The following is a 27010-nucleotide window of genomic DNA, read 5'->3' as shown; positions in this document are numbered from 1 at the left end:
GTTAAATCAAGTAACTCTTAATTTTGGGTTACTTTTCTGTTGTTGTTTTTATCCATTATATTTATTTTTAAAATGTATCCTTGATATAATATGTATTTAATAGTATAAATTAAATATTTAAACGAGTTGTACGATTTTTGTTGGTGAAAATAATTTTTGAAATATTAGTTTTATTAGAGGTTAAGTTAAGTTTACAAATAATGAGTTAAGAATATTAAGAAGATGAGATAATATTACTACCAACAATTATTTTGAGAATGAATTCAATTGTTAATTATAATACCCGATAGTGTAGATGTGTATATATTGTGTTTAATAAATGTAATCATAATTGAAATGCTAATAGAGTTAAAACAAGATACAATTATATTTGTTCACAGACGTATATGTTATGTAGTAATAACCGCGCCATAAAAATAATAATATTCAAATAGATTTTATTCTTAATATAAAATTTAAATTCATACATTCACCATGCAAATATTCAGTCTTGAAAAATGTTATAAATATAATCGGAATTCAATAAGATGTGCTTCACAGATAATAATTATAATATTATTCTGGTAGTCAAATATCAGATCGTGTAATTTCGATTGAAACTAAAAATATGTACCAAACTAAAACCATCCTAAGTTTAAGAAATACTAGAGTCAGCTATCGATAATTAATTATTAAGACGATTGTATCGTACATTAAAATAAACGTCACAGAGCAGTATAAATCGTAGTAATATAACATAATATAATGCAAATATTGAAATATATTTTGTCTACCTAAGGTATTTTAAATTTGATTTTGCGTATTTTGTGTCAGTCAGTCATTTACGAAATATTTTATGATATTTGTATTTCACTTGGACGATTTTTTTCTACCGCTGTTTACTTTTCAGTAAAGTGAACAAAATATGCATCGTTCTCAAATTTTCAGCATACATAAAGTATGATATATTCTAAATAATATGTTGCTTGACGATTTAACGTACAAACACACATTTATTTGTGTTATTGTAGTCTTGAATATCTCATCTACTATTCATATCAATGTTTATCGAGGTGTATTAACACAAAACAAATACAAATATAATATATAATAATATGTGAATCTAATAAAACGTGATGGATAAAAAAATGTTTTTTATTCTTTGAACAATTTTTTTCTGTTTAGTTCCCACAATGTATATGTGTGTGTGTGTGTGTGTGTATGTGGGGCAGGGGGAAGCGGCTGCTGCGTTAGCATAACTTTCCATTCTTCAAGCATTTAAATGGAAACCAACAAAAAAAAAAAATGGATACGCAAATATAAATTGTTTTTTTCAATGATTTTAAGTGCATTCGCGTGATGTTTCCACGGTATATATTTTTAATAAACATGTTTAAAAAGCTTTGTGTACTAGTGTTTTTTTAGTTGACATTTTTTCATCTCTCGTTTTTTCAGTCTGAATTTTTTACTGCAAGTTCCTTTTCCGGGGTTTATAATAATAATATATTGTTCACACTATGTACATGTATAATAGTGGAATATTGTGTATGCGTTAATTTTACTTCATTATATGGACTAGCGTCAAACACTGTATGGTACTGTAATATGTTTATCCGATTTATTATATTTTGTTTGGACCTACTACGTATATGAAACCAATTGGACACGACGCACGAAATATTATACTTTAAGGTTGGTTATTCCACACAAACACTACCTGCCGTGTATAAACCACTTAATAGGGTTATTTATCTGGTAGACGAGTGTGGACGTACTTTTGTTTTTCACCCAAAATCAACCTTTTGGTTTTCGCCCAAATGTCCTTTTTTCCCAAACTCAAAAAAAACAGGGATTTGGTTGACGCCCATTGAAATATTATTCATTATAAATGAAAAAAAAACATTTCGGAACCTCTTTTGGATTTGTTCAATTTAGTGGTCCAGAGCTCCAGTATAGATACTTACCTAAGTCTCATATCTCGTTAAGTTAAAAAACGAGGGACATTCAATATTCTGTATATTACAGTTTGTTTTTCTAAGGATTTTGCACATTGTATTATGTAACTCATCACACATATATTACTGCAGCTGATTTTCAATACGTGAAAAATCTTGTGAAATATTTACGAAAGTTAAAATGATTAATATTTGCTCCTTCCGTCGGATGTTTAAGTTATTTAAATAGTTTGAGTGATGTAATAGACAGTGATATTATTATATATTGGAGGATAGATACAATATTTTTATCAAAAAAAAAAAACCTTCATGAAGACGCTTGAGACTTATAAAAACATTTATGATACGCAAAGTTTAAAGAAAATAGGTATCATGAATGATAATAAGATCGCGAAATGGTGGCTAGGAGAGAGTGGCTTTATCGAGGTAATATTAGATTATATTTTTGGTGTGATGGTAAAAGGACGAAAACGGCTGGGGTGGGTAAACGAACCCTTATTATTTCGAAGGTGAGTTCGGGATTAAGTAGAGTGAGATTGCTTAGCCCATCCGAGGGCTACCCGAAGAATTTATATATTTTTAAAATTGTCCATCCAACTCATTAAATACCCAATATCTAATAAAAAAAATAGTAATTAAAAATATTTTAAGCTGAGAAAAAAATATTTTCAATACATCGAAATTATTCTCAAGATTTAACGTTAACGATATAACAATAATATTATAATATCGACTTATATAAATTACATAAACAGTTAACTTTTGTACATATTAAAGTATCCATTCACTCATATATCTACGTATTTAAATTATACGCATAGAATGTACGTCGTTACTCGTTATAAATCTGAAGTCCATTAAATAATAATATATTATAATAGAGGCTATGAAGCTCAGCTTTTAAAAAAATTTATGACATTTATGACGCATAGAATATTATGCACTCATCGTACATAAATGATGTGCTCGTATACACATCAAATATATATATTTATGTATATATACATAATATATATTGTTTGTAAGTATAATATGTCGTCGAGTCAAAATGAAAGTTTGTGTCACTGTCTGACAAAATATTAATTGGGAGGGCGCCAGTCGGGCGTGGACTAGGGATGTTCAACAAGTGTTCTTTGCGCTACCATTGTATTTTGTTGCACTGATGCATATGATTTTTTCACGCGAGCATAGTGCTCGAAATATTTAAACAAAAACTTAAAGAAAAATATAATTAGGTCGTCCGATAACATCGCATATTATTTCAATGACATATTATAAAATATATTAAACTGTGCTCGACATAATAATGTATGATAATATTATACAATTGCATATACCAGCTATATTATGAATATTTTATAATACTGTAATTATTTCATCTTGTCGCTGGCTTTTCACACTTTTAATGCATTTTCCATTAGTAATGACTACTAATGAGTGTACAAATAGTATTACATTATTATCTTTTCCACTACCACAATCATCGTTTGCGCGATTTCATGCGTATCATTATTTTGGTAAATATATTATTTTTCAAACTAATCGTGATACAATATTTTTAAAATATAGGCATCAAATAACTGAAAATGAATTAAAAATATGTAATGAATTCATAATATTTAACGTTAAAGTGAACAAATGCCTGTAAATATATTGCATTTCTAGTTGAAATTGGATAAAATACTCATGAAAATTATATCCAATATCAATTATTTGAAACGCATATTTATGAACATTTCACTTGAAGTTTAGTGAAAAATGTTTCAAGTTAAATCATTGCTCATGAATATTTGAGTTTACCATCAAAGCATGTAATGACACACTATATGTACTTGAATTAAACATGTGTTCTAAACATTTTAAAACAAATGATATGTATACCGAAGAAATAATAAATTAAATTTGTTCTTTTATATAATTAATTTTAAAATAAATTACAGTACAGACTGTTATATTTTTTACAGTGTGCAAAATAAACGTCTAAAACATAATATATATTATTTGATTACTGTCATAGTTATTTTTTTGTGTCGGTATAATATGTGGTATACAATATTAGGCAGGTAAGTCAAAAAAGTTAAGGTAAATATTTGTTCTGTGTAACAATGTATGATATTTCGTACATACTTTGGCGCATACAATAAATTGATGACACGCTTCTCATCAAATTTTAATTTTGAATGAGGCAATAACGCATTTGATTAAAATATTTCAAATAACAACCACCATCAACATTAACTGTCCATTAACGATTTAGGGAGACAATAATAGAACAGATATTATGACCCACCTAGTCAAATCGTCGTTATGCAAATCATTGTACATAAGACTATTTGCCAATTGTGTATAATAATTTTAGACCTATTAATTATTTTTGAAGTGATATATTATATCGAATCTCTAATACTCTACATACTATCAAGGGTGTAGCTAGAAAGGCCACCGTAGTGGGGCCAACTGAGTGTATTTTTTTATTTGTACCCCAATTTAAAATTATATTAAACATTACTATATGTACATACAGGAGGGGGACACCCTTCCATACTATTATTTCATCACTTCTTTAGTCAAATTATGAGTGTTTATATTAAAACACAATCGTGTAATCAAAGTCTATAACTATCTAAAAAATAGTATAAAAACAAAATATTTAGAAAAACTATTCGGGCCAACAAATATAGTAATGCAGGATCTATGAAGAACTTTTCCGAGCAGATAAAATTAAAATACAAATGCATTTTCATTTTAATTTAAATCACAGCAGTCGTATGCAAATCAAACACACTGGTTTGTAGTGCCCTCGCTGACATAAAAACAAAATACCTACTACTGCAGATTACTTTAATTCCGACTATTTGTGCAAATATACTGTTTTTGAACTGAAATACCATATAATAATATAATATAATTTGATTCCTAGAATGTTAAGTAATACATTGTGTGGTTTTATGAAAAAGTTACCAGGAAATGTTTTATATTTGATATTGAATAGTTGTGAATTATTATGAAATTCCGAGCGGGGTGATGGAGTATAATTGGTTTCAGTAGGATACATTATTTTTATTTCTATTTTTTAAGTTTTATGTAGCTTGAAATATCCATATTTTTTTTTAACAGGATTATAATATACAAAAAATATTGTATATAGGTATTGTACACTTTGTTAAGAACAAAATATAGTCCATACACAGGACAATTCACACATTTATAAAAATTGTGATAAGTATCGGAGAAAATTATATTCGATAGAGATCGTTTTGCGATGATTTATTATTAAATTGAAAACCTTCAAAAATTAATATAAACCATAAAGTATTAGTTTTCGTTGAGGTGTAATTACCTACCGAGAAGATTTACAGTCTCTTAATCTTGTATCTACTTTTTTTAATCTCATTAAACATTAATTAAATTACAGAAACACAAATATTGCACTTTTGTATTAAATGCTTAGTAAATAAATCTTGACTAGCTCACAACACGATGGTTTTCATATTTAAAAAAAAAGTAAGTACATTTAAAAATAAATAGTTTATTCAAAATTAATTTTTTTTTTTTAAATTCAAGGCAATGAATTTATGAATTACGCGTGTTTATTGTTTAAATTATTTATACATTTAATAAACTTATAATGCATTTTTATTTATTAAAATAAATAAGTAGGTTGTTTTGTTTTTATAAAAGTTAAGTAATATAATTTGAAAATATGCCGTACATCCGATACAATTTAAGAACTTGACACTGAAGGATAAAGAGTAATAATACAATATATCAGCCAATGAACTTTAAAACCTGTTTTAATTTAATTCGATAGCTAATAACAAAAAGTTAGTGAATTACATATAATTTAAGATTTTAATAGTTCTGACATAAAGTAATAAATCTATACACCTAGGTATAAACTTCATAATATTATGATTCAAAGTATTGAAAAACGAAAGTTGTTAAGCTTATTAGAAGGATTAACTTATTTCACAGTCTCTTAAAATAATAAGTTGTACCTAATCAATCAAAAATAATGTAAATGATTTAACGATAATCGTTTTTTAAACAAAAACGTTTATTTTACCATAAAACTGTCAAAAACGTCAATTAATTCAATACATTTCGTACTTATAATTAATGCATATAGAAAGGATTGTTTTCAGTAAATTTTTAATAAACATATTTAAGTAGCTTCATGTACCTACTGTTTTATTTTCGTTGACATTTTTTCTTCTACATGTTTTACTAAAAGTTTCCTTTCCAGGGTATATAATAATGATATTAATAATAATAATAATATATCAATATATTGTGTAATATGTACACTGTACATTATTCATGAATATTATTATAGTGCAATAGTGTGTATGCGTTAATTTTACGTCATTATAATATGCACATTATGTTATATCTCTCCCCTCCCTCTCTGTGCCGTATCTGGTTCGCATACGGTACTCGATCGAGTCATTATTAAATATTAATTAAATTACAGCAATACAAACATTGCACTTTTGTGTTGTGTGTTTACTAAACAAATCTTGATCAGTTCACAACACGGCGGTTTCCGTATTTTGAAAAAAATTACCTATAAAAACTAAAAAAATTATTCAAGTTTGAATATTTTTAACTAATGCATAGAAACAAGATAATACTTTACAAACTAGCTCCATTTATAGGTATTCATTTTAAATAAATATTATTTTATCCGTTAGATTATTATATTCATAAGTTATAATATCCATCATGACGTGTCTCAATATTCTACAATAATACAATTTTTCAATACTGCAGAATAAAATATATATTTTTAAAAATGAGTACGCGTCTGCTTATTGAACTGATTTTGTTGTTTTGTCCTGTACACAATAATATAATTCGTATTTACCTACTTATGATATGATACACAATCTGTGTAAACTGCAAACTTATCAGTACATATAATACTTTATAAGTCGACTACAACGTGATAATTCTGGATTGAATTTTAAAAAGTGTATTGCAATATTTATTTAAATTCTCTTATGAATTATTTTTATTTTTTTCGATACAATGAATTTGTCTACACTTTGAAATAAATGTGTTTCCTCTCTATCAGGAGTATGACACTATTTTTTTTTCACTCTCTTCTATGACTTCAAATATACATAATATTATTCAGGTGTACGGTGTATCAATATGTATTAAATTTAAAAAAAAATATAAAATAAATACAACTTTACAATTATATTATTATCATCATCAGTCTAATAGAAGTGATACCGTTTTACGTTGTTTCGTTAAAACAATAAGGAAACTCGAAATTTAGTGGAGAGATAGAAGCGGGCGAGATTGTTTTGGGATGTAGGGAAATACTTAATTCGTTACTCTCGAGTTTCGAAACAAAATTGTTGTTCAGCAGATTCGATTCCTGTTATTATACACGTACGATCTGATATAATACAGTTTACGCCCTCCCACCATAACTCTTATCAATTTGATCGAACTCAGTATTGTTCTCCAATTCCCTCAAGTTGTAGCTATTATGATAATGATAATAATAATATGAGTCCGAACATTGAATTATCAACAAAACCATGATAATAATAACTTTCATTCGTACACAATACAGCTTAACAGAATAATAATATGTAGCCATTCAATAATATTATTTTTAATTTGTTATTATATGGAACAGCATAATATGTACAAAATCTTTTCATTTACTCGTATGCCGTCCGCATAATACCTATAGTAATGTATTGTATAATTCAAGTGAGGTTACGTTTGAAAGTTTTTGCGTGACTTTTAAAAGTTTACTCGTAAACACTGAATTACCTCTCAAGTGGAATTGGTGAACACTCGTTACTTTCTATGAACTGCGAGTACCTAATACGACAATCTACTAGTTGATAAAGATTTGTATTCTATACCATCGTTTTCAGTCAGACTTTCTGTATACGTTTCCTAGTTCCTAGTATATGGCACACTTCTGAGTCCTTTTGACCACTCGCATGACGTTACACTGGCTTGCAAACAATAAAAACGAGTGCACACATTATAAGGGTTCAAAAGATTCTTGATTACCATATCACTTAGAATTTAAACAAAACACGGTGGACCCGAAAAACAACAGTCCTTTCAGATGTAGGTAACGAAATGGACTCAAACTGACTTAAACGGTATATTTGTCTCTTGTTTTCAGATCATAGTGTTGTATTTTATTTTTTACAAAAATTGATATTATCACAAACTTTTAGTTATCGATTCATTCGTCTGAACGCCACATCTGTAATACAATAATTCGAAATATGTATTTTTTTTATAGTATCGCGTTTTTAATAAAATATGTGTTTAATTCAAATCTAATTTAATCTCGAATATTGTACTATTGTAATTAAACGTAATTATTTTCATTAATTTAGGTGGACGTGCCATTTAAACTGCTGTTGGAATTTCCATTCATTTTTGCTTTCCATTTTGTTTCCAGCGAGATATATAATATGGATACGGGGATTACACAAACTATTAACAACAACGCATCAAAAGTATTACCCTGTGTGATTAAAATTATTTCAATTACGAAAAATAATAATCGAAATATTGCAACATTTAAAAACGTACCGTTTATAATACTATACTATACAACATTATACTATACTCTCATGCAACGTTGTTATTTATCATTCTTCATTTTTTAGTTGCTTTATTTTATTATTTTGATTATGAATCTAAAATAATTAGTGAGAAATTAACAGAGCAACTATGGCAGGTGGCAGCTGTCTAGGTTTTGACGAACACCAAACGATTTCCCTGCATCAACAATTTATTATTATTATTAATCTGGTCAAACTTAATTATTAACGCGAGATCATAATAAGATATACTTATGTTGTTTAGAAGTGTCTAGTTTGAAGTTATTCCGTAATTAAACTTTAAAAACATCTCTTTGACTAAATACATCATAATTTGCCGACTGATAAATGAGGAGATGGAGAACTTTTTTAGCGCATATTTTAATTGTTGATTACGTTGAATTGAAAATAAAAATAAAACTTTTTTTATAATTACAAACTTAAAACTCTGTTGAAATAAAGTTTGAAATTAGCCTTTTTACAAAAAAACTCTTCACGTTTTACAGGTATTTATATAATATACACAGTGATACCTGCGTGCATATTGTGTGTACAAACTATATGTCATTATATTATTGTAATTTATGTATACATTATTCACAATATTATTATTTTGTAATTTATTGTTAAAATTATTATTTGTCTCAAACAAAGGGGTTAAACCAAAATAATTACCAACGAACAACTAATATCTGTGTTGAGCACTCGAGATGAGAGGAAGACCAATTATTAATTTTAATACCAACTAATAATTATTATTGTTAATGCATGCAATATAATAATAATAGACGCGTAATACGTATCTACATGCATATTAATATTATATTATATTGTCGTGGGTAGGGTCTCCCTAACGGACAATCCTTAAATACGTATCTATAGGTATCATAAACGTTTCAAACGCGCGGAGTGAATAGTTCATGGTTGTAATATTAATAGAGACCAAGGTTCATTAAAATGGATCCACTTAGCCAGTTTTCCAAAGTTCAAAGAGACGTCATAAACACTGCAAAGATGACTAATAAGCCACGTATACATTAATGATTAAAACGGAACCTTGAATTACAATAATGACTACAGAATCATTTCAAACTCGGTGGAAAATATCACATCATAGTCGCGCGTCTTAAACTGTTCTAAGAAAACGCATTTTAAGAACGACGACAATATGACTATGGGTATTTCAATTTAAAAATTAAACTAATTTAATCCACGCTAAAAAATAAACAACTCATAAACGTCTCGATTTTTTACGAGTACACCACTGCTGTCAAGAAATAATAACAGATTCTTCATAATATAGTAAGTTTTATTACGTGGGAGTAAAAATCTTTTGATATTGCACTCGACACGAAGCATAATATCGCCTGGAAATTCCGAGATTAAAAAAAAATAGCGTATTAAAAAGTAATCAAAGAGTTTTGGAACTTAATATTATGCCAATAATAATAAAAAAACGAGTCTTATGATGCTTAAAACTTTTTTTTGTTTTTGAAATATATAAACCACACTTTAGCCGTTTGATATACGCTACGATTAAGGGAAAGTGGTTGTTGCAGTGTATTGCATCACTAGTGCGTGCATTTGTTTATATGACGTACGTTTTATTGCACGAATTAACATCGAAGAAAGCGATTTTAAGGTCAACGACTTCGCACATTGTTTACGGTAAACGTTGGTGTATACTTTATTGGCGATGAATTAGAATATTGTACAATCACTCCAAAGTGCCAAACGTTTATTTGGCGAGTTCAGGCGACTAATATTTGGGCCGAAATCATGCTTAATCGGACCATAACCTAACGCATAATGATCAGTGGTCATCGGCATGACTGGATTTAGACGTTTTATTGTAGAAACAAATGGTCCTAAGTTTATTATAGCTTAAAAATGATATAATAAGCCATAATAAATTGTATAAATATGAAATGCCCTAATTTTGTTAAAAAAACAACGTTCTGTATTTTGTACATTCTATAACTGATCTACAATTTAATATATTATTATGACAATATCGCGTCACGTAATTTTATCTATACATTATTCCATTAATGATTCATGAAATCAAACGAAATTTATTATAGAATATAAATCAATATACATATAAATATATAATATTATATTGTATTTTCATAATAGACATTTTTTTTTTTATTCGTGCAGGTAGTCCTATTTCAATCATACTATAACATTTATTCAACAATAATTTACCCCAAATAATATTAACTGTTTTCTAGGCTCGGGGGATTGGAGAAATATAAGATCTGGGACCAGTGCACTCAATGCACTTAAACACTGGCCTAATTTTCTGGTTGTCCACATAGATATGGTAAACCCAAAATGGTTTCATACAGACTACAGACATGTACCCACGCAAGACGCCCCATCGTTTTTGAACAATATTATCACACAATATATTTCATTTCACATCGACAACAGCTTCTGAAAGTAATGATTTGGTAGGTAACTGTGACGTTTAAGACAATCATACTACGTTCCATATTATTATCCTACCGAATCGTTATTTCTTCTTCGACTGACGTAATATTGCCATTATGGTGTCCATGTGCATAATATATTTGTATTGTATTAACTGGTATATTTTAAATATTGTTCTTGTGTTCTGAAACTAAAAGCTCCATCTCATAATATTATAATTATAGGACAATATTTTTACAGAAAACACTCGTTATCCCCAATAGTGTCATCGACTTATAAAACATTTTATTTTTTCATCGTTTTAACTTTAAAACAATTTTTTTTGAAATATAAAATTATATTTTTCATTATTTCTCATCATTATCGTATTTTTGGTCTTACTTTTTTGAATTAAAACACGTAATTATTGTACTTCACTTTTCATTTTCCGGAATAGAATACATTCCAATTAGGTGTTTTTAAAAATTAAAATCAAATTTTAAAGGAGCCATAAATATTACGTGTTTAAAGTTTAGATGCTGAGTATACCAATTCGATTTTTGGGACACGTATTCAGTCATCACGTCTGGCAATACAACACGATTCCCGCAGAAAACGACGTTTGCAGCAGTCAGCAGATAATAAATTAGGTTCCATTCTACTATCACTCTCGACCTGGCGTGTGAAGCTTATTCGATTCACAGTACAACACCTCAGAAGTGCAGGGTGTTATAGTACATAGGTACGTCACAGTGTGTCAGGACTTTCTGGCAATATAATTATTTTACATCGAAATAATTTCATATGTTGACTGTGCATCAGATGCTTGCGATACACCCTGTAACGTGCGCCCATAAGACATTTTCGATTTGTCGGTTTTCTATGATTGTTTGCACGTCGACCATGAGGAATATATCGAGAGTGTGGGAAACGATCTGTCGTCGTATTCGGTACTTACAATAATATTATAATATTATAGACGTGAGTTGTTTACGGTGTGCAGTGTGCAAAATATATGTCTTCGACAAGTGCTAAAGACGAACCATGATAATAATATATATCACACCCGCGATCGATCTAACACGAATGTGTGTTATGTGCATGTGTGTGTGTGTGTGTGTGTGTGTGTGTGTGTGTGTGTGTGTGTGTGTGAATTCGGGTGAAATGATTCGACTCGGGTGACACTAGCTAAAATTTCCCGGTTTTGGCACGGGAAATAAGCAGCAGTCTCTTGGATAAAATATGAGTTTTAAAAACAATATATATTAGAGACGACTACTACATGTGTTGGGATACTAAAAAGAACATTATACTCTGAATAGTTTCAAAACATAATATTATGTTTTTTACGTACGAAATAAATAATTTTTTAAACTTAAAACACTACGGTAACATTAAAGATACTACCAAGGCTAATATAAAATACTAATATAAAATCATATACTATATTATATTCTACTATATACGTAGGTATGTAGTATATTGTTTATGGTTTATGATGTAACACACTCATATTATCTTATAGTCATTTGTCGTGTACTTGGAAAATATAGTTGTATTATTTTGTTACAATTTAAGTAAGCGTACTAATAATTTATTATAATTGCAACGTAATAAAGCTTTACAATATTGAATCCAATTGTTCCCACTTTTTTTTTTTAAAATTAAATCTCATATTTTTAATTTTATTTGGACAATATCAACAACAAATGTAAACAATATTGGACTAACCGTTTTTTTCTTTTTAAGCGTTTAAAGTTTGGTAATTTAGATAAGAGAACGTGTGAAGTAGCAGGGGATATACTTATGAAATTATGTTACACATCTCCGTTCATCCAAAAATACTCATAAATAAAAAACTATTTAACTAAATAGTCTTTATTATTATTATATATTAAAATGTTTATAGAAGTATACTGCTTCAGAATATGAAACTAAAAAAACAAATTATCAAAAAGTTAAGAAAATAGTGTTATTGTGGAAGTACTTTATATAAAACATTTATTTTGAATTTACAAAAGTTGTCTGGGGTAATAATTAAGTGTTTTGAATGTAAACCTACATTATTTTTTATTTTTTTATTTTTTGTTCTTAAACTTATTAATTTATTTGACATTTTAAAAATATTGTATGCAAAATACTATAAATACCTACCTTACGGTTTAAAAACGTTTCAACAATATTTATGCATCATTATATTTCTGGCGAAATATATATATTTTTTTATTAAAATAACGACAGCATTTCATACTGCTGCTAAAAAAACATTTGAAGTTGTATAAATAATATTCAGTTTTGACATGTAACCAGACGCTGGACTACCGTAGCAGGTTCCGTGTTTTTAATTGGTTGGGTGGGTGTACAATTATTTTCTATGAATTTTATTATTATAATGTACAGTATTATTGTTTTAACACGCACCTCCCCGGTGTGCAGTTTAATAATCAGTGGTGTAAATGTGAAATGTATGAAAATAATTGTTTATATATTTTATTTCTATCTAGATACCTACTAAAAAAATATAATTTGTCTTAAATACAAAAAGTTGTGGGTATATCTTAATGGAAATAACAAGATACTTTTTAAGACACAATATTATATATATTAATACAATGTTGACTTTAAAAAAATATATTGAGGATGTGGATTTCCCGGGTTCACTCTACATACTCCTATATCAATGATTGCATAAATCATAAAAGCCAACTATTGAATTTAAAAAAAAAATATCTTTTATTTGTTCTACTTTAATTTTGGAAAACCATATACTTTTTATTTATTATCAAGCCGTTATAAATAGAATTATTGAATTTGTTAATCCATCAAAATATTCTCAAGATACTTGTATCTGTACATATTATGCTTAGAACCATATAGTTACTCTTTAAAGTAAAATATCTGTTTCTGTATCCTGAAACTAATTATTATTGATGGTATATTATTTCAGCACTGGTAATAACCGGGTTGCTTTCAGTACTCAAGTAGGTGCCTACAACTCCGCTCTAGAATGGTATTATGAATAAAACAGCTACACTGATAATGTTTAGATCCAATAGCAGTCGAACCGTGTTATTAATATAATATAAGGCGAGGCAAATGTTGCGTCATTTGTGCGTGTACACAGTCTGAATGGCGAAGTAATCCCACAAGATTCCCTCCAACCAGTACCGACCTGCAGCCTATAAGACTTATACACTTATATATATAACAACATGAAGATATAGGGTGATTCACCAAACATGGTCACCCCCTTTTTTCTTCAATAACACAGTTATTAAAAACCTGCCGAGATTATAAGTAAGTTAGATTATATGAGGAGTATATTTAAATAAAATATTTTCAAACTTTTGAGATTTTTGGTATAACTTGAGAAGCGCCCTGTGGAAATACAAACTTGTTTTTTTGGTACGACCCCCCGCCCTTCCCCCCCCCCTTCTATCGACAATTATTTAGTGGACACATTTTCTGAAAATATCTTTGAGTAGTACACAAAATCTCAAGAATTCGAATGAATGTATTATTAAAAGAAAAAAATGGAGTTAAACAACCTCGCTGAATCACCCTGTATATATATTATAGAGATAGACAGTATTATGCACTTTTCCTTCGTCGGCAAATCATCGCGTCTGCCACAACTTGTAATCGCGCGCTCGTGTTCATCGATTACTTTTCTTTTCCGTATTATTTTCTTCTACACGATCGCTAAACCGTGGTCTTTTACATTTCCTCTTATCGATATATATATTTTCGAACCGTCTTTTTTGCCTTTTCATTTCAATTTTTTCTCTTTTCTTACATAACCATTTTTTTTTTTTTGCCCACTGTTGGAGAGTGCAGGTTCCCTGGTATTATTATATTCGTATTGCGGCTTTATCCGTTCTTTCGACATCATCCCTTTCGGCGTAAAAGTATGTTAATCATCAGTCCTTTATCCGAAATTTACAGCTCTTCGAATTGTTATCGAACAAAATAAAAAAAATAAAAATACATTACAATAAGATATGCGTAAGAATGTTTGAATACTTATTACGCTCATATATAATAGTAATAATATACGTATACATACAGTTTGGCATTTTTCTTTTATTTATTTCTCCGCCATTTCGGTTCGTGTTAGGTTAGCGTGCTTATATTTTTTCAACATTACGAATTCTTTTCATTACGTTTCATTATTATCTTATTCTCGCAGAAGACTGATATTTTATTCCATAAGTACTTTTTTTAGCCAACTTTTTTGAAGAATAAACTCACTTTGAGAATCGTATTACTGCCAACATAATGTTTCCTTTTGATTCTTGAATATTGCCCTTAATGAGAACACAACTCGAGAAGTTAAAACTTATTTCAATTCTCATAATGCATAATTGATATTTTAATAAATATTAAATATATTTTTTTTTAACATCAAATTTGTTTACTGTTTTGTATATTATGATTATTTAAAAATCCCGAATACTAGTGTTAGACTACGCGTGTGAGGTATCACTATGTTCCCAATACTTAACTAAAACCCGAATCGACAGATATATTCCATACCCTACCGACAGTTACTATCATACCTTAAAAATATACATAATATTATAAGAATAGTAAAATTAACATTTTAGCGAACTAACACATCATGAATATAGGCCAGTCAGAAAAAGTGCTGAAACCACATTCTTACTATTATTAGTATTATAGGCATTTTAAATAAAATCGTGACAAGTGAGTGAAGTGTCTATTTTCTGCCGGGTCGTCGGTTGTAGGGTGTATGACGATCTTCACATGGTAAGGGACGATCAGGACACGGAAAGTTTACCTACTTGAATTTTTTGTTTGTTGAATTTTAATAAAACTTAATCATGCAGATGTATTGTTTTCCGTTTTTTTTCGGAGTAGTTAAAATACCTTGCTATTGATTGAATCCAATGTGAAAACGGTTGCAGGTCTTTTGGAATTGAAGGAAATAGTGAAGTATTCTCATCAACTTTTGTGAACCTAACTTAAATCAGTAAATTCGGGAACTTTCAGTTTTTTAAGAGTTGATGAAACAATGCGTTTAAAACTGATGAACTATAGAAAGTGATTTGTATGCTAATTTTAAATTTTAAATTTTAAAGTATTAAATAAAAATGCTAAGGGGCAAATATGTCTGGATGAATGACAACGCCATAGATATTGGAAGCATTGAAAAAACACGTGTTGAGCTTTGACTTATTATAGATTTTGAAGACAGAATTTTGTATGCTAGTAATTACATATTTAAATTTCATTAGCTACAATTTAACTTTTATTGAATAGGTATAATAGTTAATTCATTGATTGTGTCAGGAACCATTAAAAAAAAAAAAATGGTATAAGTAGGTACTATTACAATATTATGGCTAACTCACATGTGCTGTACTCGTATAATTGACTTTCGGAAGAATTAGTTTTGAATCGTCAGTTTTAATTTTATGGTTGATTATAATGTTATACAATTTAAAGCTATGAATAAAATTATCTAGATCATGTCGTAGACTATTATTCATATTTCAATTTTCAAGCATGTTATTACGATTTTAAAATGCCTAAGTAATAATACTGCCTATGTTTTAATGTTGACTCACAGCACATTTTATTAATTATTAACATTTTGAGACCCATATTAATCAACATAAAAAAAAGAAAAGCTGATTGATAAATATTAGATTATATGTATAACAGAAATATTTTAAAACTAATTGGGTATTATTATTATGTCAATTTGTTTCATAAAATGTAATGTCACATATTATTAAAAGCACATGATGACCTAAAATTGGTTTGTGATCGACTGGTAGAAGATCACTTCTCTAGATAATGTTTTTACTTAAAATTGATAATATATCAGATAACTCATTAAAAAGACATAAAATAGATACTGCTTAACAAAAATTTGTTATGATATAGTAAGTGCATTTGTGGGAAGCAGACAAAATATTATGCGGGTGTGTAATGTCAAACAACAAAGGTTATTACTTTTTTTCTTTCTTTTATTGTATTTTTTAAAATTTTATTCTGTAAAAGATACACTATATACGTTAATATATTATGGAAATTCTAAACCACTGGAAAATATAGAACTTTATTAATTTATGAAAAGATACCTATATCTATGATTCAGAAAATATTAAAGAACTGCACTTATAAATCCAAAAGTCTGTACGAGTAAAAAAAAAATAGCAACAAGTTTAAGTGGAAGCAAGTCAACCGTAACTGGTTGATAATAATTTTATTTCTCTGAGGAAAAAAAAATATTATTCCAAAATAGTTTGTTGTTATTCCATACAGGGATACACCGGATGAGTTCAAATCGGAAGTGAAGCAATTTCAATAAATCTATTTTACTTGTGAAATTTCCATTTTAGTTCTTAGAACGAATACGGTGAATCAAAAACCAGGTCAGATACATATTATATTGGATTTTTATCAAATTTATTTGATTCGGTGAAATCAAGCGTAGTTTGTAAAGATTCAAGAATTAAATATTTGTTTTATCATTATTTAATGACAACCAGGTACATTGATTATAGCAGAAAAGTAGTTAATATATTAAACTGATATTAAGAAAAAGTAAATAGCAAGATAGGTACCTAATTTTAAGTCATATATTGTGCAAGCAAATTTATATTTTCAGCTTTAAGGTCCCAGTAATTTAGTAACCAGTGATATTGTATGCACTCGAAAAACAACAAAATAATAACTAAATTGTATAGTGCATGTATAGCACTGCTGTTATATTGCACAACTGTTGTTGTTAACAGTCTTACAGAATAATATTATCACATGGACAATTAATTGCTAACTACAAACAAATATAGTTTTACGAAACTATTATTATGTTGTCGTTTTAAATTACTATATTATATAGTCGCGGTCAAGAACGGATTCGGGATGAACTCAAATAGATCACCACCGAGCACATGCGATGCAATGGGTGGGGGGGGGGGGGGGGGCGGTTGCTAGAGGGGATGATTGTGCGGTGAATTTTACGACCTACTTGGCAAGACTGATGCCAACCAATTTTAGTAAACTCGAACGGAAGGACGACACGCAGTGCTATGATAATAATAATAATAATAATAATAATAATAATAATAATAATAATAATAATAATAATAATAATAATAATAATAACAATAATAATAATAATAATAATAATAATAATAATAATAATAATAATAATAAAAATACGGTCACCCTTTTATCGTGTAGAAAATACAGAAAAAGACGAACGCACTGTATACCATCTACACACATTATACAACTCACTGTATATAGAATTATTGCACTTATACACATATAAACTGGCCCGAACAATCGTTTCTCCTAAGTCACGAGGACGATGGTTTTTTTTAATAAAAGCACACGATGAGACATCAATTTCCAAAGTCGGAGTAACTTCGAGGACCCATGCATCCGATTGTACGATATAATAACGATATTATGTTAAATGCCTAGAATGTTTTACGAGGCTATTAAGTAGTTGTAGTTATAATATTATTTGCTGTTATCGTTATGTACTCATATGCATACAGCGAGTGTGTGTGCAAAGAAAATTATATCGGTTATCGTGTTATTTATATTATATATATATATTTTTTATTTCGTATCCAAACCCACGAATAATATTTTTATGGATACGATATTATTGTGATAATTGTCAGATCCATAATTATTGTAGCGAATATCTACTAAATTTGTCGCATAAATTACCATTTGGACTGCAGTAAAAAAATTAAATTAACTTCGAACAAAGCAGCTGATGTTTAGAATATGATATTTAATATGCCACTAACGTTACTAAACTGTTTTTGAATATATGCACCTAAACTTATACCTATATCTTTGATCTACAGTTTTGCTGAATACAATATAATATATACATCAAATATTTTTTCCGAAACAGGTACGAAAGTATAGCTATACTGCACAGATATAAAAAAAAATCATCATACAAATATTGTGATATTATTATAAATTAACAGTATTTTGAATAGGTTTTCAATAAAATTAAATGACTATGGTTTGTATTGTTCCTAACTATTGTAATCATAACAGGTATTGAATATTACCAATCGGAAATTGTAAGTTAAGACTTACAGTTAACATAAAATGAAAAAAAATGACATTTTATGCAAACTTGTTGTTTATGTTGGGCACTATTTTCCCATTTCCGTAATAGCCAATGGGTGAACATTTCTATTGGTACACAACTCCATCATCGAATCAATTATTTCAGTGTTACTGTGATTAAAATATTAAGGTCATTCGTATGGAATATTATGATTTAAAATATCCATAATTTTTTTTTTAAATATACATAATATTGATATATAATAATCACATCTATAAAACATAGGTATTCAGATTGTGTTTTGTATATTGGTACTGTAAATATTATAGTATTATAATCTGAAAATAAATCAAGTACCTACCTAACGATCATAATACGTCAATACAATACAATTATTATATAATTTAAATTGTAAATACTTAGAGGTATTTGATAATCTAAATAGGTACGGATTTTACTTTCATATAGGTACAATGTTTGAACGTAAATAATATTATGATTTACACAAGTTTTTTATTTCATGTTTAAATTTTCAATTACTTTCTTTTAAAGATATAGATCTGACCCCTAAGTTATTGGAAAAACCAAACGTATTGATTATTTTTAATTTAAAACTTTTAATGAAATTGTAAACATTGTAATTTCCTTTTTCAAAGGAACTAAAAAAATGAATATTTTTTTATATGTTAGTTTATTATTGCTTTTTATCGTTCATTGCTAGGTAAATTCAGGAGATTAGATAATATAAATAGTTGTATTATGTTATGTACTATATATAATAAAAACACAAGACCAAACCAATATTCAAGTAAACAATTGATATTTAAAATAACTCAATAAAAAAAAGGTATTTTTCAATGTTTAAAAAAATACACACAAACATAAATATATATAATTTAGATTATTCAGACATAAGATAGAATGTTCGAAAATGCAATTAGAACTACTTCTGTAAAATGGGCTTGAAACTAAGTGTGAATTAAATAGGTTATTTTACTGAAACTACTAAATAATAGTATTATGTTTGGAATAAAATGCGCGTAGGTCAGCACGAAATCTCGACAGAGAAGTTAATTACGTTAAAAAACTTCTTCTTCTTATCTTGGGATGGAAAATAACTCTGTTCAGGTTGCTGCTAATTAAACCAACAAAAAATAATTCATGACATTGTGTTATAATATAACATATATTATATAATATATTATAACGATTAATAACATATTATTAGGGCAACATTTACTTTTAAGAATATTGTTCTGACCTATTTCATTAACCGATTGACAATGGTATTTAACTTAAAACTACGGATACATTGGTTTATTTATTTATTTATGTATAGGATAACTTGTATTGTTATTGGCATCTTAAGAATATGTTTTTGATAGTTATAGGCTCCTAATAGCACACAAAGGTATTTTAAGAACACGTGAAGTTAAACAAAGTTATTCAACAACCTATTTAAAAAAATATTTTAAATCAGTAACTTACTTATCTATTACTGCAGTTTACGAAAATTAATTATTTTGGAGTTAAGATTATATTATTCATTTATAAACACCTTAAACACCCTTTCAACATTCAGCCCTTTTGACAGTACATGCAGCTATAGTACTTGCTAACATGCCTGGGCGCCACTGTAGTAAAAATTACACCTAAGGTGTTCCATTACGAATTTACGATATCAAATTGCAAATAATAAAATAAATAATATGATAACGCAACGATTGATACAATAACAATCAGTGTAACCAAATTAGGAAAAAAAATTATCCCTAAAATTAGTTAGTTACCCTATAAAAGGTATATGTTATATTTAAGCAGCTTAATGCCCAATCATAGTTTTAAGTATGAGTAGTAGATACAGTAACAAGGAACTTATTTCAGCAGTAAATTAAATACAAAATTGATAAATAAAGTAATAACGAAATATAATTTACGAATACAATCTAATAATCTATACATATATAAAAATGAAAGAACTCTCCTGATTCATAACCAATGCAGATCCGAAAATCTTAAAATTATCGGCTTGAAGGTATGAGAATAAATTAATATTACAATTTCACTACAAAATGTCCTCACTTAAGAACATTTTTTTCAACATTTTTAAATTAAAGAGTTGAAATAGGCAAAAATAAATATTTTAAGTGTAAATTGTACATGTATATTCATATTGTACGACACGGTTTTCCATAGCTAAAATATGTAATCTGACCTTTATGTCCGTCTAATTATGTATTTGATCGGAGTGTAGATGTGAATTGTTCCGAGAAGTAATATTCTACAATCCATCATTATCTCGTATAGACTCACGAGTCTCATAAAGAGTTGGAATTTTTGATGGGGAAAACAAGTGCAACTAGTTTATTTATAAGACACTCAATATAGTAAAAATGAATGAATGAATGAAACATCTGAATCATTAGTTAATTTTATGACGATTCTTTTTACTTCAAAGTTCAAGCTCTTGTATAATAATATTATGTAATATTGTCAGAGCATAAATTACATAATCGTGCACTTAAAATATCATAATATATACCCCTACCGTGACTGACTGGGTAAACTGCAGAACTAATCAGATCAATGATCACACATGAGTTTAATATTTTAATACCTATATTAAAGTATCGATTCAGAGTATTACAGACGCCTACTTCTGGTGGTGAGTCGAGTAAATGAGGTGAATTTGTCAATGCGTGTAGACATTCTGCAGATGTAATCGAGATGTGAGAGATAAGCGTGTGTTTGCACTGTGCACAACAAATCATTTTACTAACTGTCGACATTGGTATTATAACTACGCTGAATATTAATCAGTAAACATCGTAAGCGTGTGCTTATGAATGTGTTAGACGTTCAGGCGTAATGTTTTTTGAATGGTTACCCATCCGGGAACTAGTGACACAAGCCGGTGCTGGCACTTGAAGACGTTTGTAACTGAAGTCAAACTTGAAGCATTGTGAAATAATTCGATCTTGTAGGGCAACCTCAAAGAATAGATTCTATTTAGAACTTGGTATATTTGTACCTAACTATACTTACATTCTGGACTTTTCTGATGTCTATTGAAACATTCTTTCGTAAAAATAAATCGAGTTGATTTTGAGAATAAAAGCAACAAACATTCATTTGGATTAAAGAGAAGTATAGTTTCTTTAATCGAGGCCATTTAAAAACAATTACTTGATATTGATGAATATTTTCTACTCACACCTGTAATGGGAAATATTTTTTTATTTTTAAAATATTTACTCTAAATTAATATTATAATATTATTATGTCGTGTTGTCGTCGTCGTAAAAGGACATACAACCTATTCGTGTTTTACAAGGTTTTGATTGGATTTTTATTCTATTCGTTCCGATTCCATTATTAAACTCGACACGAATCCGCGAAAGTGAAATTAAACGGTCCAGAAGACGTTTCCCTTGAATTGAACGAGGGGAAAAAGAGAATAAAATATTAAATAAGACGATCACGTGAGTTTGACAGCAATGGGAATTGATTGCGATAACGTTTCGTAATAAGAGAGCGGGGTGACTGGTCGCCGTCTCTGGCGCACTACCGTAATAATTCGAATTACGAAGAAGCACAAACCGACCGACTTTGGCAAAGGTAATCTCGGATGTGTCGTACGCACGCGTATTACAATAATAAACGAAAGCATTGATATAGGTCAATACAATGTACCAGATATTATAAAATGATCTGTTCACATCGACTTCGGTACGTGAACATGATATATTATAATTCTTGTTCCGAGTGGTACGAAGACCTTCGACTTTTTCGACGACCGTTGAACGACAGATTCAATGACACATTAAGTGCATAATATGCAATTCCATATTATAATACAACAAGTCTGTGTCACAAGAATACAGAATGCAATAAATTGTCATTCCTTGGCTTAGACACTGAAGAGCTGTTATTATAATTCAAAATAGACCGATGTCGGAGTCCATTACTGATTATACTATTGCAAATTTACAAACATCGATAATATCCAAGTTCATCGACGACAACATTGATATAAATAACATTGAAGGTAATATTTTGACACAGTATGCATGTATAGTATAAGCATAATTTATTTTATTTATCAAATATATTTTGAAGGTGGAGACTCTCGTTTTTTATTTCTGGCCTATTTTTCGTAAGATTTTTTTCGTCGTAGTTATTTACTAACAATAACCTAACCTAACCTAACCTAACGTATTATTGATGATTCATAGATTTTCCTTGTAGAGCTTTGTTAATAGTTTTGGAGTTTTATGTTGTTCAAGTTATAAATTCTAGAAAGTAAATAATAAACTGAATGAAGACTTAATTAATTTGAACAATACGGACAGTGCAAGACATATGTTTTATATTGTTGATGTAAATGTGTAGTCGATATAATTCTAAGTAGTGCAGTGATAACGATATGATTATAGACTATAGCTGTTTTACGTGTTAATTGATTTTATTAAAAACAAAACGTATATAAGACAAACGACACTATGAAATAAAAACAGTTTAGCTTGGTAATATTATAAATATATAGGTAATATAAAATAAATTATAAGCTTATTTTTCATACTCTTTCAGTGATAAAAAAATACATAGTTTTTGGGTTCCACAGCATTGACGGTTTTTTTCTTCAAATATTATAAAATTAAAGGAAACAACTTGTTCTGATTTCATGAATTTTTTTTCCCATTAAAAATGTAAATGGAGTGCCGTGACCGTGTCAACGTTCATTCCGTTCAGTTGTATTTATTACTGTCACATTATTTCTATTCTATTTCTACGTTGCCAACATCGTATCTTTTTGAATTACGGATCATTCAAGAGAATTATTTTGATCAACTTCATCGTAATACATAAAAGCAATCTCTGTCCAGTGCGATACTACACGAAAGTTATTATGACGACTCCAACTCAAAAGCATAATATTCTGCTCCATGCTATAGTATAATATTTATACAAGAACAATTTAATAGCAACAACATCTATCTACTTTCGGACCGTTCTCAAAACAATTGAAAGTCACAATAAATGCATACTAATGACTGCATTTCCTTATTTTTCGAGCAAAAACAATTTTATCGTAAAAATAACTCCAGAACTAACTAAATAAGTGGTTATCCCTTTTGATTTCCCAAAAAATGGAAACGGACAAAAAGAAATGATTTAGAAACTGAATAATTTTGTCATAATATAGATACAACAACCATACTTATTAGTTATTATATTTTTTTATAGAATTGCTCACTAACTTTTCGACGCAGTCCAAACGCAATTCGGTTAATAATTTCCAATGAAATAAACTGCAAAAGTTATTCTAACGGATTAAAACCAACCAATTCACCCGGTTTGATCAGAAAAGTCATACCTACACTAAAATACGAACAAGTAAATTTCCACAAAAATTCCAAATCAAATCTATCAAGAAAAAAAATGTTGTGTGTTTATCCTTAATCTACACCATACTATAGTTGATAATGATAAAAGAGGAACTCAGATTGTACTTGATTATTTGACGGTTGTTCAGGTAGGTAGTTAACGTATACTCCAACCGTGAACAAAGACTTGTTTGCCTCTTAATATTTGTTGGTTTTAGATTTAGAATCAAATTAGTGCAACTCAGATATTTGCAGTAAACTAAAGTCTCACTTCAATTTGTCACAGAAAAATAAAAATAAAAGAACCTATCTTCCCCGTCCGCATATTGTTCAATGTCAATGTTGCCAAAATGTTGACCTTACAAAAACCTATTGTAACTATCAACCACATTGTGTTAAATGTGGCGAATTTCATTTGACTGAAAAATGTCAAAAACTACCCTACCAACCACTATCATGTGCATACCTCATGTTAAGGACAGCATCCTACTGGCCATCAAGATAAGATTTTCGTTTCTACAAATACATTAAATTAAAATCCAAATCGTATTCTAGAATAAAAGCAAAACAAGATTTGTATACGACCATTGCAACCCAATTCCAGAAAATATTATACACATGAACTCATAGCTTTATCTGTTCATAGAAATGCAAATACCCTCCCAAAAACATGCCAAAAATGCACTATTCCACAGACACTATGCTAATAAATAGTTGCAAAATTATTATCAAAGCACCACGACTCTCACAATTTCATCAATCAACTCTCTTCAATTAACATAAATCAATCGCTTATCACACTACACTCATACAGTTATTAACACAAATTCCTCTCAAATACACAACTATTTATCCTAATATCCCTTCCAAATTAACAAAACCAACCACTCAGTTTAAAACGCAAGTGGATACGCATAGTACCTATTAACTAAAATAGGTATTAATATTAAGTGATCTCCTCATCATGCGATATTGTAATTCATGCCATGTTTTACTGTTCATTAATATTACCTAATTTACGTTTTTCGCGTTATGTATACAGAAACAAATTATGGTGGCTTGGTGAGGCACGGTGGTACGCTTAATCTGTGCCGACGCTCTGAGATTACGTACCGGATGTTTGACCACCCGGGTTTTCAGGAACACATCCTTGTGACACATATAAACGTATTCTGACCAATGCCCCCCCCCCACACAAATTACCAGGCTAATGATCTTAATAGTTGAAGCCTTAATCCAAAAAAAATATGCAATTAAATATTAAACCTTAACGCGAAAACTAAATACAGTACGACATTAAGTTTTAAATATGACAATCGTACCATTTCTAATATTAAATTATGATATTATTTTGATAAAAATGTATTTGAAAAAAAACTGTCCTTAGTAATAAATCGATTTATCTTTAAAGTTTATTCGTCATTTCATGTCCATACTTAGATATGTATATTACTCGTATTATAAATCTACAACCAATTACCTATTACTGTTTTGGTTTTTTGTTGTATGCTCAGTAGTTGAATACTTCTATTACGTATATAGAATAAATAGCAGATACAACCAAATAAATATTTGTGTAACGTTCTCGTGGGTGGATTCAAGTTAATCAAATGTCTTTTTCTTGATACCATGTGATCTTCAATTAGTTTTCCTTTATCAAACGACTTTCGATATCCAAATACAAAACAAAAACTCCATACATGAAAGCCATGTCGACCTACGGTCGAAATATCGTGTTCTTATTCCATAGATGTAAACGTGTTTGTTGTGCTTTTTATGTCTTATTGGTAAATAAATTATTTATGTTTAATTACAAACTCTGTTTAAATGTTCAATGTTTTTTACCTCAATACTTAACGAAAAAAAAAAAATACAAATCTGTTCGAAAATTGTTCAGTAAATGTAGTTAATTTTTTACCTAACAACTTATTACCTTATTTAATAATGTAATACAATATGTATAAGCAATAGTTTTGTATTTTTTAGTAAATAAATGGATGTACAGTTTATTTTTAAAAAATACCCCCAATAAACGTACGTATAATATAATGTTATACAGACAAAATTACTATTTTTTATTTTCTAATTGATTTACTCACTATGTAATAACAATATTGAGCAACAACAGCACTTCTAATATACCCACATAAATACATATTATTTGTTATGTTTTTTCATTATTTATTTTCTTAAAATATGTATTGCTGAGCTAAGCTTATAATTATTTTATAATTAATTAAGTTATGTGACAATATTATGAAATATTTTTTACCATAAGTTATTGTATTTCCATATGGGCACATACAACTTGGTTGTAAAAAACAGACCGGAAATGTGACATTTATTTGGCTAGTCTATTTCATAGTAATATTTAAAAAGTAGTTATTTTTTACATTTTTCAATCACATCAAATGGCTGTTGGCTTGGAGATAACTGGGACAATTTCCAATATTTTTTGTACCAATTATTATGTATCATTTATTTTATACGCTTTGTTTCATGAGATATTAATACTAATATTATACATTTATAAAACGCCAATCTAAATTTAATACTAAAACGTTCATGAAATGTTTAGTTATTCAATTGTATATGTAG

At 28.6% G+C, this 27010-nt stretch overlaps 1 protein-coding gene across 1 annotated transcript in view; it reads right to left on the bottom strand.

Annotated features, from left to right (window-relative positions):
* Positions 1-27010, bottom strand: part of LOC111030654 (head-specific guanylate cyclase) — a 263376-nt gene that overhangs the window by 63291 nt on the left and 173075 nt on the right. The window lies entirely within an intron of this gene.

This window comes from Myzus persicae, unplaced genomic scaffold (genome assembly GCF_001856785.1).
Source record: "Myzus persicae strain clone G006 unplaced genomic scaffold, MPER_G0061.0, whole genome shotgun sequence".
Lineage (NCBI taxonomy): Eukaryota > Metazoa > Arthropoda > Insecta > Hemiptera > Aphididae > Myzus > Myzus persicae.
The sequence above is the reverse complement of the archived record's forward strand: the minus strand, read 5'-3'. Positions and strand labels throughout refer to the sequence as shown.